The sequence below is a fragment of the Babylonia areolata genome, chromosome 7 (genome assembly GCF_041734735.1).
Source record: "Babylonia areolata isolate BAREFJ2019XMU chromosome 7, ASM4173473v1, whole genome shotgun sequence".
In the NCBI taxonomy this organism is placed as follows: Eukaryota; Metazoa; Mollusca; class Gastropoda; order Neogastropoda; family Buccinidae; genus Babylonia; species Babylonia areolata.
This window is the reverse complement of record NC_134882.1, coordinates 44,690,838-44,707,424: the sequence shown is the minus strand read 5'-3', so window position 1 is coordinate 44,707,424 and position 16,587 is coordinate 44,690,838.

The window sequence follows — 16,587 nt, the reverse complement described above, 5'->3', positions numbered from 1 at the left end:
TTACCATGAGGATGGAGCTGTGTTAAGGGTGATTCTACAGAATGGAGAGAACTGTTTGTGGTTAGAAATTCTATTGATTGTAAAAACACGAAGACTTCACGAGGCTGGGTGGAAGCGAAGTGCGCTAATCAGTAGAACGGAAGCAAGGATAGAACAAAGAGGGCAAAAGAGAAAGAAAGATAAAACAACTTATGTAAACAAAAGCTGCACGTACATACGCAGCTGCGCAAGCGCACAGATAGTGAAAGAGAAAAGTAATGACGGACAAAGAGAGAGAGGTACGCAGAAGAGACACAAAGACAGAGGAGGGCGGGGGGGGGGGGGCAGAGAGAGAGTGAAGGGAGAAGAGACAGACACACAGACAGACAGATATGATTATGTGCAAGATTATTCCAACACAAAGGCGGTCTTATTTTTGTATTTGGTATCGTTGCTGGAAAATTTTAAAAAAAACAGGTACATTTGCAAGCAAATAATCAGAAACGAACAGACAAATCATCAGTCATCACAGGTCCGGAGGGACAACTCTTCACAAGAGAAAAACTTCGTCGTCCGTTTGTCCACCTCTTTGAAGAGACCACGTGTTGCTGGTCATTTGACCAGGGTTTTTGTTGTTGTTGTTGTTGTTGTTTTGTTCGTTTGTTTTTTTGTGTTTTTTTGTTTGTTTTTTTTTTGGTTTTGTTTTTTTTTGTGTTGTTGTTTTTTGCTAGTTTGTTTCTGCCCCCAGCCTTCACGTTTTTCCACTTCTCTGAAGAGACCGCGTTTTGCTGGTCATTTGACCGTTTTGTTGTTGTTGTTTTTTGTTTTGTTTTTTTACTTGTTTCTGCCACTAGCCTTCACGCTTTCCGGCCGATGTTTGTTTTTGTTGGAAATTGTTTAACCTGCGCTTTGAAGCTGTGGCTGTAAGTATTGAGCAAATCCTTAATAATCATACGACATGTTGTTTTTGTCGTTGCTGTTGTTGTTGCTTATCGTAACAAACAGGGACAGGGACATTTACACCTGCACATTTTCAGGCAATGTCATCATTCTCTTTTTTCCTGTAATACTTGATACATCATGTTATTTCAGCCAAAGACTGTGTGAACTGGTTATTATTATATTATTGATCCGTTTAATGCCAGTCCTACTTTATGCTCAGTGGCAACTATTTCTAAAGGGAAGACTTGGTTCCGAATGATAATAATCTAAAATATAATAATAATAATAATAATAATAATAATAATAATAATAATAAATAATTTTTTAAATTAAATATTTTAAAAAGCATTCTGACATGCAAACTACTAATAGCAAAAAAATATTATAACCTGTACTTTTCTGAAAGGAAAATTAACACACTATCCAATTATGACAATTTCACTTCAATATTCTTTTTACATGATAACTGATGTGTGTGTGGTTATCAGGGAAGGGTGGGTCAGTAACCCGTTTTATTTCTCTTTGATATTTGCTGGCGGGTTTTTGAGTGAGCCGAAACAAACTTTTCTGTTTTGGTTGAAGCAGACAATTAAGTATTTTTGATTGAATTGAACTGAATTAAATTGATCTTGCAACAGGACAATAGGGAAATTTCTCTAGAGACGATAGAAACAGAGACATTGAGAGACACATACACAGACATAGACACTTTCATGGAAAGAGAGAGGTAGAGAGAGACAGACAGACTGACAGACACAGACAAACACAGAGAAGGACAGAAACGGAATCAGACAAGAAAAAGACACACACAGAGACAGAGAGAGAGACAGAGAGAGAGAGACAGAGAGTGACTAAACCACATGCCCACAACAACATGCAGCTTCATGAAATCCCAACAAACTTCACAGGAGAGCACAAACCAGTCCACGATCGCAGCAAACAAGCTTCCGGAAAAAACAACAACAACAACAAACAAATAAACACACCAAAAAGAAACCTCGCTCTCAAGATCAACAGTTCAAAACTTAAAGCCATTCTAAATGCATCACAAACCATTTTCTTTGATCCGTCGCATCAAACTGGATTCACCACGAGGGGGGCGGTGGGCGGTGGGCGGTGGGGGGGGAGGATTGAAATGTCCTAATTGCCAGTTTAATGCCTCGAACTAAAGAACATTTGTTCGGGTTTAGGTTTTAAGTGGAATCCACCGTTTGCTGCCGAATAAAGAAGAAAAAAGAAAACAAAGAAGAAGTTCTCTATCAAAGTCGCGTCCTCGGCTGATCAGTAAACATCAACAGCCCAGCATCTTGCTATATACGCCCTCTATAAATCATAAGGGCTGGATATAGGAACTGCTTTGTCTGTGCGTTTTCCACTGCTGGGGAATTTGACGTTTCGTTTGAACCATTTGATCCACACTTTGTTTGAACCATTATATATCCATGTCTTGTCTGAACCATTAAATCCACGCTTTGTTTGAACCGTTAGATTTCTTGTTTTGCTTCAATCATTAAATTCACGTTTTCGTTGAACCATTAAATCCACGTTTTGTTTGAACCATTAGATCCATGTTGTGTTTCAACCATTAAATTCACGTTTTCGTTCAACCATTAAATCCACGTTGTGTTTGAATACCATTCAATCCACGTTTTGTTTGAACCATTATATATCAACGCTTTGTCTGAACCATAAAACACACATGGAGGAAGGTGGCAGAATGGTTAAGACGCTCAGCTGCCAATACAGAGAGTCCGTGAGGGTGTGGGTTCGAATCCCGCTCTCGTCCTTTCTCCCAAGTTTGACTGGAAAATCAAACTGAGCGTCTAGTCTTTCGGATGAGATGATAAACAGAGGTCCCGTATGCAGCACGCACTTGGCGCACTGAAAAAGAACCCATGGCAACAAAAGTGCTGGCCTCTGGCAAAATTCTGTAAAAAGAAATCCACTCTGATAGGTACACCAATATATATTTGTATTGTATTGTATTTGTATTTCTTTTTATCACAACAGATTTTTCCGTGTGAAATTCGGGCTGCTCTCCCCAGGGAGAGCGCGTTGCCATACTACAGCGCCACCCATTTTTTTGTATTTTTTCCTGTGTGCAGTTTTATTTGTTTTTCCTATCGAAGTGGATTTTTCTACAGAATTTTGCCAGGAACAACCCTTTTGTTGCCGTGGGTTCTTTTACGTGCGCTAAGTGCATGCTGCACACGGGACCTCGGTTTATCGTCTCATCTGAATGACTAGTATCCAGACCACCACTCAAGGTCTAGTGGAGGGGGAGAAAATTTCGGGGGCTGTGCCGTTTGTTCGAACCAGCGCGCTCAGATTCTCTCGCTTCCTAGGCGGACGCGTTACCTCTTGGCCATCACTCCACATATAAGCATGCGCTTAAGGCCTGACAAGCGCGTTGGGTTATGCTGCAGTCAGGCATCTGCCTAGCAGATATGGTGATACCTACATGGATTTGTCCGAACGCAGTGACGCCTCCTTGAGAAACTGAAACTGAAATAAAATATAAAAAAAACCAACGCTTTGTTTGAACCATTTATTCCACGTTTTGTTTCAACCACTGAATTCACGTTTTGTTTGAAACATTAAATTCACGTTTTGTCTGAAGAGTTAAATCCAGTGTTTAAACCATTCAGCCTCAAATCTGGTACGCCTTCTGTTTGTGTTTTTTTCTGTTTGTTTGTTGTTGTTTTTTGTTTGTTTGTTTTGTTGGCTTTGTTTGTCTTGCAAAGGATGTTCTTTTCTTTAAACATGTGTCTTAATGTTGTGAAATTAATACAGAATACACACTATTTTATTATCTCAATAAGTGAAATTTGCTTGTGGTGGTAAAGCACATACACAATACACGAGAATCACGGTTTTCAGAAAACATTGCATACATTAAAGACATCAGGGCCGGGGAAAAAAAAAAGTATTGCATTTTAATGTATTGTACTGCATTACACTTCTTGTCTCAACAAATGTGAAATCCGGGCTGCTCTCCCTGGGGAAAATACGTCGCTACACTAGGAGAGCCACCCTTTTTTTTCTTCTTCTTCTTCTATTTGTCTGTCTGCAATTTTACTTATTTTCCTATCGGTGCAGATTTTCTACAGAATTTTGCCAGAGACAACCTTTTTTGTTGCCATGGGTTCTTTTACGTGCGCTAAGTACATGCTGCAACAGGGGACCTCAGTTTATCATCTCATCCAAATGACTTAGCGTCCAAACCACCACTCAAGGTCTGTAGTGGAGTGGGAGAAAATACTGACGAATGTGGGATTCGAACCAGTGCGCTCAGATTCTTTCGCGCTTCCGAGGCAGACGCGTTACCATTAGGCCAACACTCCACTCCTGATAGTGCATGCAGAGCCCCACACCTTCTGCCAGCTTCTTCTTCTTCTTCTGCGTTCACTCGTATGCACACGAGTGGGCTTTTACGTGTATGACCGTTTTTACCCCGCCATGTAGGCAGCCATACTCCGTTTTCGGGGGTGTGCATGCTGGGTATGTTCTTGTTTCCATAACCCACCGAATGCTGACATGGATTACAGGATCTTTAACGTGCGTATTTGATCTTCTGCTTGCATATACACACGAAGGGGGTTCAGGCACTAGCAGGTCTGCACAAATGTTGACCTGGGAGATCGTAAAAATCTCCACCCTTTACCCACCAGGCGCCGTCACCGTGATTCGAACCCGGAACCCTCAGATTGACAGTCCAACGCTTTAGCCACTCGGCTATTGCGCCCGTCCTTCTGGCAGCAAAATCACCACAGGGCTAGATGAAGGAAAAGTGGGTATTGGGGGGTAGAGAGGGGTGGTAGTGGCCGTGGGTGCAGGGGGTAGGGAAAAGGGGGGTGGGGGGGTGGGGGTGAGAGGGAACTTGGGATGCGGTGCGGATGGGTAAGGAATGGGGACATAGTGGGTGTGAGGGGGAGAGGGGCTTGGGATGCGGTGCGGATGGGTAAGGAATGGGGACATAGTGGGTGTGAGGGGGAGAGGGACTTGTGATGCGGTGCGGATGGGTAAGGAATGGGGACATAGTGGGTGTGAGGGGGAGAGGGGCTTGGGATGCGGTGTGGATGGGTAAGGAATGGGGACATAGTGGGTGTGAGGGGGAGAGGGACTTGTGATGCGGTGCGGATGGGTAAGGAATGGGGACATAGTGGGTGTGAGGGGGAGAGGGGCTTGGGATGCGGTGCGGATGGGTAAGGAATGGGGACATAGTGGGTGTGAGGGGGAGAGGGGCTTGGGATGCGGTGCGGATGGGTAAGGAATGGGGACATAGTGGGTGTGAGGGTGAGAGGGACTTGGGATGCGGTGCGGATGGGTAAGGAATGGGGACATAGTGGGTGTGAGGGGGAGAGGGGCTTGGGATGCGGTGCGGATGGGTAAGGAATGGGGACATAGTGGGTGTGAGGGGGAGAGGGACTTGGGATGCGGTGCGGATGGGTAAGGAATGGGGACATAGTGGGTGTGAGGGGGAGAGGGGGCTGGAGGGGCGATTGGGGGGCGGGGGGGGCGGGGGAGCCCGGGGGGGGGGGGTTGAAAAGCTGTCTCAGCAGTCTGAAATCCCTCGTGTGCCCCCCCTCTCCTCTCCTTCTCTCAATTATTCCCCTTCTTTTCTCTCTCACCCATTACTTCCTTCCTTCCTTCCTTCCTTCGTTCCTTCCTTGTCTCTCCAATTTCTCCTCTGCCGTGTCAAGAGAGAGTGGTGTGAATATTCCATATCCCCCCCCCCCCGCCCCCCGGACAACCCACCCCCACCCCCCCGCCACCCCGCTCCCCCGCTCCACCGCCCCCCACTCACTCACCTTTTTTTTCTTTTTTTCTTTTTTTCTTCCTTTCTTTTTCTTCGTTTTCTTTTTCTTTGTTTTCTTACTTCTTGCTTTCTTCCTTTCATATTCTTTTCTTTTTTTCTTTTTTCTGCCGACCTGCCTGTCTTCCTTTCCTTATTTTTATTTTTCTCATTATTTCTTTTTCCTTTCTTATTTTTATTATTGTACTTCATTCCTTCCTTTTTGTGAGGTGCGTGCGTGCGTGCGTGCGTGCGTGCGTGCGTGCGTGTTTGTCTGTCTGCCTGTATGATCTGCCGGTCTTTTTTACTTCTTCGTTTCATTCTTTCTCTTCTTTCTGTATCTCTCTCTTTGTCATCGCTCAGTTCCTTCACTGCATTATTGGAGGCTTGCAGATCCTCTCTCTCTCTCTCTCTCTCTCTCTCTCTCTCTCTCTCTCTCTCTCTCTCTCAATATGCATGTCAATCCAGCCCTCTCATGATTAACTTCCCTCCCTTCCCTCCGTCCCTCCATCTCCCCATCTCCCTGCACTCCTTCCTTCTGCGTGTACTTCAGTGTGTTTGTGCGCGCCAGTATTCAAATGTTTCCGTACTTGTACGAATGTGTTCGTTCGTTCGTTCGTTCTTTTGCTAAACGTCTATCCACATTTGTGATTTTAGACGAAAATCCATTATCTCCCCAACCCCACCCATACCTCAAATGATCACTACTTTCCCTGTTCCTCTCTCCTCAAGTAGCTTTTTTTTTTTTAAAAGAAGAAGAAAAAAAGGAAGAAGAATATAAACGAAATATAATAAACTAACTGGTTAACCAGTAGAATCACAACAAAGAGCCAATTGGGCTCCAAATTAAACTCTGAACTATTTCAAACACATGTTGATTATTATATAAGACATTTCGAATGGAAGCAGATGGAACTGCAGATTTTGTAAATGACATAGGTAAATATAGTTTTAACTTTTCACATTTATGGATGACATGCACGGGGGTAATTTCATTGCCGCAAATGCAAATCACATTTGAAGTATACTTTGTTTTTATGGCATCCAATCGTAGTCTGTATATTAGACTGGTGAGCCTTCTGCTACCGTGATATCCTTTTGTTTAAAAAAAAAAACAACATGCGATCAATTTTTCGCGAGCTATTGTCAGTATTTTCTCTGTCAGGATCAGACTCCTGTTTTAGTTTATTGACATGGTTCCAGCAAATTTTCTCCAGCAGTGAATAACCTTCGTTTGATGAATATGGAATACGATTTTCTATGGCATTGTAAATATTTACTGCGCCTTTTTTCGCACAACGATCCGCCCACTCATTTCTCACTAATTTTTTGTCTGTCCAACAAAAATCAATCTTTGTACCACGGATGGTCAAAACATGAATCATATGACGTATTTCTGTATGCATGTGTGTGTGTCCGCGCGTGCGCGCGTGTATATGTATGTGTGTGCAGGTGTGTGTGTGCGCGCGCGAGCTCTCTCGCGCTGATGCGTGTTTGTGCGCGCACTTGTGCGTGTATGCTTGTGTTTGCATGTGTGTATATGTGTGCGCGCATGCGCGCTGTGTGCGTACATACCTGTATGTGTGTGCACGTGTATGTGTGTGTGTGTGCGTGCGCGTGCGCGTGTGTATGTGTGATTGTGTGTGTGTGTGTCTGTCTCTCTGTCTGTCTGTTTATCTGTCTGCATAATGTGTGCGTGTCGTAAAGGTTGCACGCATAAAACGTGCTTGTGTCTGTTAACACCCGTCCTTCCCATCCCTATCTCCCCCTACCCTCATGGCCAAACCACTGCATTCCGCACCACCACCACCCCATCTCCCCCTACCCTCATGGCCAAACCACTGCATTCCGCACCACCACCACCCCATCTCCCCCTACCCTCATGGCCACACCACTGCATTCCGCACCACCACCACACCATCTCCCCCTACCCTCATGGCCAAACCACTGCATTCCGCACCAACACCACACCATCTCCCCCTACCCTCATGGCCACACCACTGCATTCCGCACCACCACCACACCATCTCCCCCTACCCTCATGGCCACACCACTGCATTCCGCACCACCACCACACCATCTCCCCCTACCCTCATGGCCACACCACTGCATTCCGCACCACCACCACCCCATCTCCACTACCCTCATGGCCACACCACTGCAATCCGCACCACCACCACCCCATCTCCCCCTACCCTCATGGCCAAACCACTGCATTCCGCACCACCACCACCACCACCCCACTCCCCCTACCCTCATGGCCACACCACTGCATTCCGCACCACCACCACACCATCTCCCCCTACCCTCATGGCCAAACCACTGCATTCCGCACCACCACCATCCCATCTCCCCCTACCCTCATGGCCAAACCACTGCATTCCGCACCACCACCATCCCATCTCCCCCTACCCTCATGGCCAAACCACTGCATTTCGCACCACTACCACCCCATTCCCCCTACCCTTATGGCCAAACCACTGCATTCCGCACCACCACCACCCCATCTCCACTACCCTCATGGCCAAACCACTGCATTCCGCACCACCACCACACCATCTCCCCCTACTCTCATGGCCAAACCACTGCATTCCGCACCACCACCACCACCACCCCATCTCCCCCTACCTTCATGGCCAAACCACTGCATTCCGCACCACCACCACCCCATCTCCCCCTACCCTCATGGCCAAACCACTGCATTCCGCACCACCACCACCCCATCTCCCCCTACCCTCATGGCCAAACCACTACATTCCGCACCACCACCACCACCACCCCATCTCCCCCTACCCTCATGGCCACACCACTGCATTCCGCACCACCACCACACCATCTCCCCCTACCCTCATGGCCAAACCACTGCATTCCGCACCACCACCATCCCATCTCCCCCTACCCTCATGGCCAAACCACTACATTCCGCACCACCACCACCACCACCCCATCTCCCCCTACCCTCATGGCCACACCACTGCATTCCGCACCACCACCACACCATCTCCCCCTACCCTCATGGCCACACCACTGCATTCCGCACCACCACCACACCATCTCCCCCTACCCTCATGGCCAAACCACTGCATTCCGCACCACCACCACCCCATCTCCCACTACCCTCATGGCCAAACCACTGCATTCCGCACCACCACCACCCCATTCCCCCTACCCTCATGGCCACACCACTGCATTCCGCACCACCACCACACCATCTCCCCCTCCCCTCATGGCCAAACCACTGCATTCCGCACCAACACCACACCATCTCCCCCTACCCTCATGGCCACACCACTGCATTCCGCACCAGCACCACACCATCTCCCCCTACCCTCATGGCCACACCACTGCATTCCGCACCACCACCACCCCATCTCCACTACCCTCATGGCCACACCACTGCAATCCGCACCACCACCACCCCATCTCCCCCTACCCTCATGGCCAAACCACTGCATTCCGCACCACCACCACCACCACCCCACTCCCCCTACCCTCATGGCCACACCACTGCATTCCGCACCACCACCACACCATCTCCCCCTACCTTCATGGCCAAACCACTGCATTCCGCACCACCACCATCCCATCTCCCCCTACCCTCATGGCCAAACCACTGCATTCCGCACCACCACCATCCCATCTCCCCCTACCCTCATGGCCAAACCACTGCATTCCGCACCACTACCACCCCATTCCCCCTACCCTCATGGCCAAACCACTGCATTCCGCACCACCACCACCCCATCACCACTACCCTCATGGCCAAACCACTGCATTCCGCACCACCACCACACCATCTCCCCCTACTCTCATGGCCAAACCACTGCATTCCGCACCACCACCACCACCACCCCATCTCCCCCTACCTTCATGGCCAAACCACTGCATTCCGCACCACCACCACCCCATCTCCCCCTACCCTCATAGCCAAACCACTGCATTCCGCACCACCACCACCCCATCTCCCCCTACCCTCATGGCCAAACCACTACATTCCGCACCACCACCACCACCACCCCATCTCCCCCTACCCTCATGGCCACACCACTGCATTCCGCACCACCACCACACCATCTCCCCCTACCCTCATGGCCAAACCACTGCATTCCGCACCACCACCATCCATCTCCCCCTACCCTCATGGCCAAACCACTACATTCCGCACCACCACCACCACCACCCCATCTCCCCCTACCCTCATGGCCACACCACTGCATTCCGCACCACCACCACACCATCTCCCCCTACCCTCATGGCCACACCACTGCATTCCGCACCACCACCACACCATCTCCCCCTACCCTCATGGCCAAACCACTGCATTCCGCACCACCACCACACCATCTCCCCCTACCCTCATGGCCAAACCACTGCATTCCGCACCAACACCACCACCACCCCATCTCCCCCTACCCTCATGGCCACACCACTGCATTCCGCACCACCACCACCCCATCTCCCCCTACCCTCATGGCCACACCACTGCATTCCGCACCACCACCACACCATCTCCCCCTACCCTCATGGCAACACCACTGCATTCCGCACCACCACCACCACCATCCTATCTCCCCCTACCCTCATGGCCAAACCACTGCATTCTACAACACCACCACCACCATCCCATCTCCCCCTACCCTCATGGCCAAATCACTGCATTCCGCACCACCACCACCCCAACTCCCCCTACCCTCATGGCCAAACCACTGCATTCCACACCACCACCACCACCATCACATCTCCCCCTACCCTCATGGCCAAACCACTGCATTCCGCACCACCACCACCACCATCCCATCTCCCCCTACCCTCATGGCCAAACCACTGCATTCCGCACCACCACCACCACCATCCCATCTCACCCTACCCTCATGGCAACACCACTGCATTCCGCACCACCACCACCCCATCTCCCCCTACCCTCATGGCCAAATCACTGCATTCCGCACCACCACCACCCCACTCCCCCTACCCTCATGGCCAAACCACTGCATTCCGCATCACCACCACCACCATCCCATCTCCCCCTACCCTCATGGCCAAATCACTGCATTCCGCACCACCACCACCCCATCTCCCCCTACCCTCATGGCCAAACCACTGCATTCCGCACCACCACCACCACCATCTCCACTACCCTCATGGCCAAACCACTGCATTCCGCACCACCACCACCCCACTCCCCCTACCCTCATGGCCAAACCACTGCATTCCGCACCACCACCACCCCACTCCCCCTACCCTCATGGCCAAACCACTGCATTCCGCACCACCATTACCCCATCTCCCCCTACCCTCATGGCCAAACCACTGCATTCCGCACCACCACCACACCATCTCCCCCTACCCTCATGGCCAAACCACTACATTCCGCACCACCACCACCACCACCCCATCTCCCCCTACCCTCATGGCCACACCACTGCATTCCGCACCACCACCACACCATCTCCCCCTACCCTCATGGCCACACCACTGCATTCCGCACCACCACCACACCATCTCCCCCTACCCTCATGGCCAAACCACTGCATTCCGCACCACCACCACACCATCTCCCCCTACCCTCATGGCCAAACCACTGCATTCCGCACCAACACCACCACCACCCCATCTCCCCCTACCCTCATGGCCACACCACTGCATTCCGCACCACCACCACCCCATCTCCCCCTACCCTCATGGCCACACCACTGCATTCCGCACCACCACCACACCATCTCCCCCTACCCTCATGGCAACACCACTGCATTCCGCACCACCACCACCACCACCCCATCTCCCCCTACCCTCATGGCCACACCACTGCATTCCGCACCACCACCACACCATCTCCCCCTACCCTCATGGCAACACCACTGCATTCCGCACCACCACCACCACCACCCCAACTCCCCCTACCCTCATGGCCAAACCACTGCATTCCACACCACCACCACCACCATCACATCTCCCCCTACCCTCATGGCCAAACCACTGCATTCCGCACCACCACCACCCCAACTCCCCCTACCCTCATGGCCAAACCACTGCATTCCACACCACCACCACCACCATCACATCTCCCCCTACCCTCATGGCCAAACCACTGCATTCCGCACCACCACCACCACCATCCCATCTCACCCTACCCTCATGGCAACACCACTGCATTCCGCACCACCACCACCACCATCCCATCTCACCCTACCCTCATGGCAACACCACTGCATTCCGCACCACCACCACCCCATCTCCCCCTACCCTCATGGCCAAACCACTGCATTCCGCACCACCACCACCACCACCCCATTCCCCCTACCCTCATGGCTAAACCACTGCATTCCGCACCACCACCATCCCATCTCCCCCTACCTTCATGGCCAAACCACTGCATTCCGCACCACCACCACCACCACCACCACCATCAGCACAGCTACAGGGGCTTTATATCGATCAGAACGTAGTAGAGGTCCCGGCATCAGCCAAAGTGAGGGATCAATATATTTGCCTTACACAATCGGTCCTTTGCCAGCAGAAGCCTTAGGTGTGACCCCCACGACACGGGTGAACGGGTGAAAAGTGTGGCGCTCGTTAGTTCGTTAGTCAGTTAGTGGGCGCTCGTTGAATAGTCATGATGACGATGCCAAGATGTGAACGATGGAAGATGGCAGAATGGTTAAGACGCTTATTTGCCAATGCAGCGTCCTTGAGGGTCTGAGTTCCAATCCCGGTCTCGCCATTTCTCTCAAGTTTGACTTGAAACCCAAACTGAGCGTCCAACCATTGGGGTGATAAGATAAACTTTGGTCCCCTGTGCAGCACGCATTTGACGCATAGAAACAAAGAACCCATGGCAACGTAAGTGTTGTCCTCAAGCAATATTCTGCAGAAGAAATCCTTCTCTGAGAAGAACATAAACATATACGCATGCACTCAAGGGCCTGACTTATGCGTTGAGTTCTGCTGCTGGTTTGGTATCTGCCTAACAGATCTCATGCAGCGTACACGGATTTGTCCGAACGCAGTGACGCCTCAGTGAGAAAATGAAATCTGAAAGATACGGGAACTGCAAACGATCCTTGTGTGTGGGCATCCTGAAGGGGATCAGAATGATGATAATGGCCACAAGGTGCTGGAGCTGAGAACGGTACAAAGAATGATGATATGTTGGGACAGGCAATACGAACGAAGTTATTGGCAGCAATATGCTGGAGTTGGGATAGGCAATATGAATGATGATATTGGCTGGGATTGACAAAAAGAATGATGATATTGGCAACAATATGCTGGAGTTTGGATAGGTAATAAGAATGGTGATATTAGTTGGGATTGGCAATATAATGATGATATTGGCTGAGAATGACAATAAGAATGATGATATTGGTGAGAAGATGTGGGAGTTGGGACAGGCAATAAGAATGATGATATTAGTTGGGAAAGGTAATAAGAATGGTGATATTAGTTGGGAAAGGCAATAAGAATGGTGATATTAGTTGGGACAGGCAATAAGAATGATGATATTAGTTGGGAAAGGCAATAAGAATGGTGATATTAGTTGGGACAGGCAATAAGAATGATGATATTAGTTGGGAAAGGTAATAAGAATGGTGATATTAGTTGGGAAAGGCAATAAGAATGGTGATATTAGTTGGGACAGGCAATAAGAATGATGATATTAGTTGGGACAGGCAATAAATGTGATGATATTAATTGGGAAAGGTAATAAGAATGATGATATTAGTTGGGACAGGCAATATGAATGATGATATTGGTTGGGAAAGGCAATAAGAATGATGATATTAGTTGGGAAAGGCAATAAGAATGATGATAATAATTGGGAAAGGCAATAGGAATGATGATATTAGTTGGGAAAGGCAATACGAATGATGATTTTAATTGGGACAGGCAATAGGAATGATGATATTAGTTGGGACAGGCAATAGGAATGATGATATTAGTTGGGAAAGGCAATACGAATGATGATATTAGTTGGGACAGGCAATAAGAATGATGATATTAGTTGGGAAAGGCAATACGAATGATGATTTTAATTGGGACAGGCAATAGGAATGATGATATTAGTTGGGACAGGCAATAAGAATGATGATATTAGTTGGGAAAGGCAATAAGAATGATGATATTAGTTGGGACAGGCAATAAGAATGATGATATTAGTTGGGAAAGGCAATAAGAATGATGATAATAATTCGGACAGGCAATAGGAATGATGATATTAGTTGGGAAAGGCAATAAGAATGATGATAATAATTTGGACAGGCAATAGGAATGATGATATTAGTTGGGAAAGGCAATAAGAATGATGATTTTAATTGGGACGGGCAATAGGAATGATAATAGTTGGGAAAGGCAATAGGAATGATGATATTAGTTGGGAAAGGCAATAAGAATGATGATATTAGTTGGGACAGACAATTAAAATGATGATACTGGCTACAAGATTCGGGAGTTGGGATCGGTAATAAGAATGGTATTAGTTTGGATTGACAATACAATGATGATATTGGGGACAAGACGTGGAAGCTGGTATTAGTAAGTCAGAACCGGTCGTTTATCTCGCTAATGGCATTTCCGTTCGTTTTCCTTTTCCTTTCTTTTCCTTCGGCAGTAATGGAAGAAATGCCGGGCGGGAGAACAGGCTCATGAATATTCATAACAGTAATTGCTCGTTGCACGATTATTTGAGATCCAGTCTATGACACGTGTTCGAAAAAAATGAAATTCAAAAAAACGCCAGTTGCAGTCCCATTGTCCCATACACGAAAAATCGCTTTAAAAAGCAAATAAATACGTGAAGCGATGGTCAGATTTAGTGCATGAGACAAGACAAAACATTTTCTGGGACATGCTTCTGATCTGCATTTGCAAAAGATTTTTTTTAATGCAGTGCAACGTTCTGTCCTCATTCCTCCGAATATGTAGAGTGTCAGAATATAACCTCAGTCTATAAGCCTAGGTTTCTTACTGTCATCCAAAGGCGAGTTGTTTTGTAATCCAACATTCAAACCAGTCTAAAATAAATAAACAGCACTTTTACTGATAATACTGGACAGTCAAACTGGAAATAACCACGCGCTTCTCGCCGGACGTCAATTATAGCTATGAAGAGTTTTCAAATAGCGTGATTCCCAAAGAGCACTTCAAAGGGCTTCGCATGATCACAAAACAAAGAAGAAATATCAATTAAAACAATGTATGCCAAAAAGTATGTACCAGTCACTAATACTTACAGATATAACACATTAACACCATTTTACAAATGACATTACCCATATATCCTCCTTATGTATATCCATAAGCAATACCTGCACGAATTTATGCGCTCTCTCTCTCTCTCTCTCTCTCTCTCTCTCTCTCAAACAAATATACACGTGAGCAGGTGAAAGATAGCAGCTTCAAAACCATGCGGAAAAGTTTTAAGTTTTGGGATTTGTCTTAAAAGAAGTCAGAGATGATACTTTTTTCCAGAATTCCAAATGGTATGGACCTGAAAACTAGAAGAACGTTGATCGGCAGTTCTGAATATCATTCATGGGATTTTGAGCAGCTTTTCGCTTGGTCACTCACTATCTACTTTCTGGTGTTTTCACTGACTGTTTGAAAGGATATGTGCTGAAGGTATCTGACAGAGACTTTTAATTAGATCCAGTCGTGATGGGGAAAGTGCGTCGCTACAGTGCAACACCACCCATTTTTTTCTGTCAGAGTAGTAATTTAATTTCGTTCTACTGCGAAAGTGGATTTTGTCCACATAAGTTTGCCAAGGACAACTCTTATCGTGTGTGTGTGTGTGTGTGTGTGTGTGTGTGTTCCGTGCGCTAAGTGCACGCAACACACGGGACCTCGGTTTATCATTTCATCCGAAAAGATTGTGGTGCATTGCTATTCATCCGTGAAACTACGTGTTCTGTGCATGCCTGAACATCAGACTGCATGATGGGATAAGCTGACTTGAAGGACCACTTTTGTCATTCACGGCTGACCTTCCTCCCCCTCCCACCCCCCCTACCCTCCCCCCCCCCCCCCTTCAGAAATCATCGCTTCCACGCCAGCAGGTCTCCAGCCCTGCCAGCAGCCACGCATCATGCACCACACTAATCCCACCCAAGCATTGCGGCGTCGGCTGACAATCAATGGCAAAGAATGGAGACGCATTTCCACTCTTTTCAAACCGACCGAGCATTTGTGACGTCTGGGCAAAATTCTGGGTGGGCCCATTGACGTAATGAAGTAAACGCAAGTTAGATCAATTCAAAGCGATGCAGAGGAGCAACGCTCTATAGAAGTGGTTGTTGACTGGGAGGGCGTAGGTTGGGGGGGGGGGGGGGGGGTAGTGGTGGTGGTGGTGGTGAAATTAGAGTGGATGGTTGAAAACTAAAGTTATTGACAGTTCGAACTGGACTGGGGTATGTCTGGGTTTTTTTCGGTTTGGTTTTAAGGTTTTTTATTGGTGTTGTTATTTGTTGTTGTTTGTTGCTTCTATGACATGCGGTTGATCCAGTGTTTCCATACAACCCCGAAATATCTCTCCCTGTTTTCCCAGATCTCTGTTGCCGATTTGGTTTGTCGTCATCCTCATTTGAAATCCCCTTCCCCACACGACTGGAGGTCTCACGTCGTCACAGACATCATACTGACGTCACGCTGACTGCCGCCGAGGAGGAGGAAGCTCTCAGTGAGGGGCTGCCACCTCATGGTTGAAGATGACGTAGTTCACATGTCAGAGTGTCAATGTTGGAGATGACGTAGTTCACAGGTCAGAGTGTCAATGTTGAAGATGACGTAGTTCACATGTACTCTCAGAGTGTCAATGTTGAAGATGACGTAGTTCACAGGTCAGAGTGTCAATGTTGAAGATGACGTAGTTCACA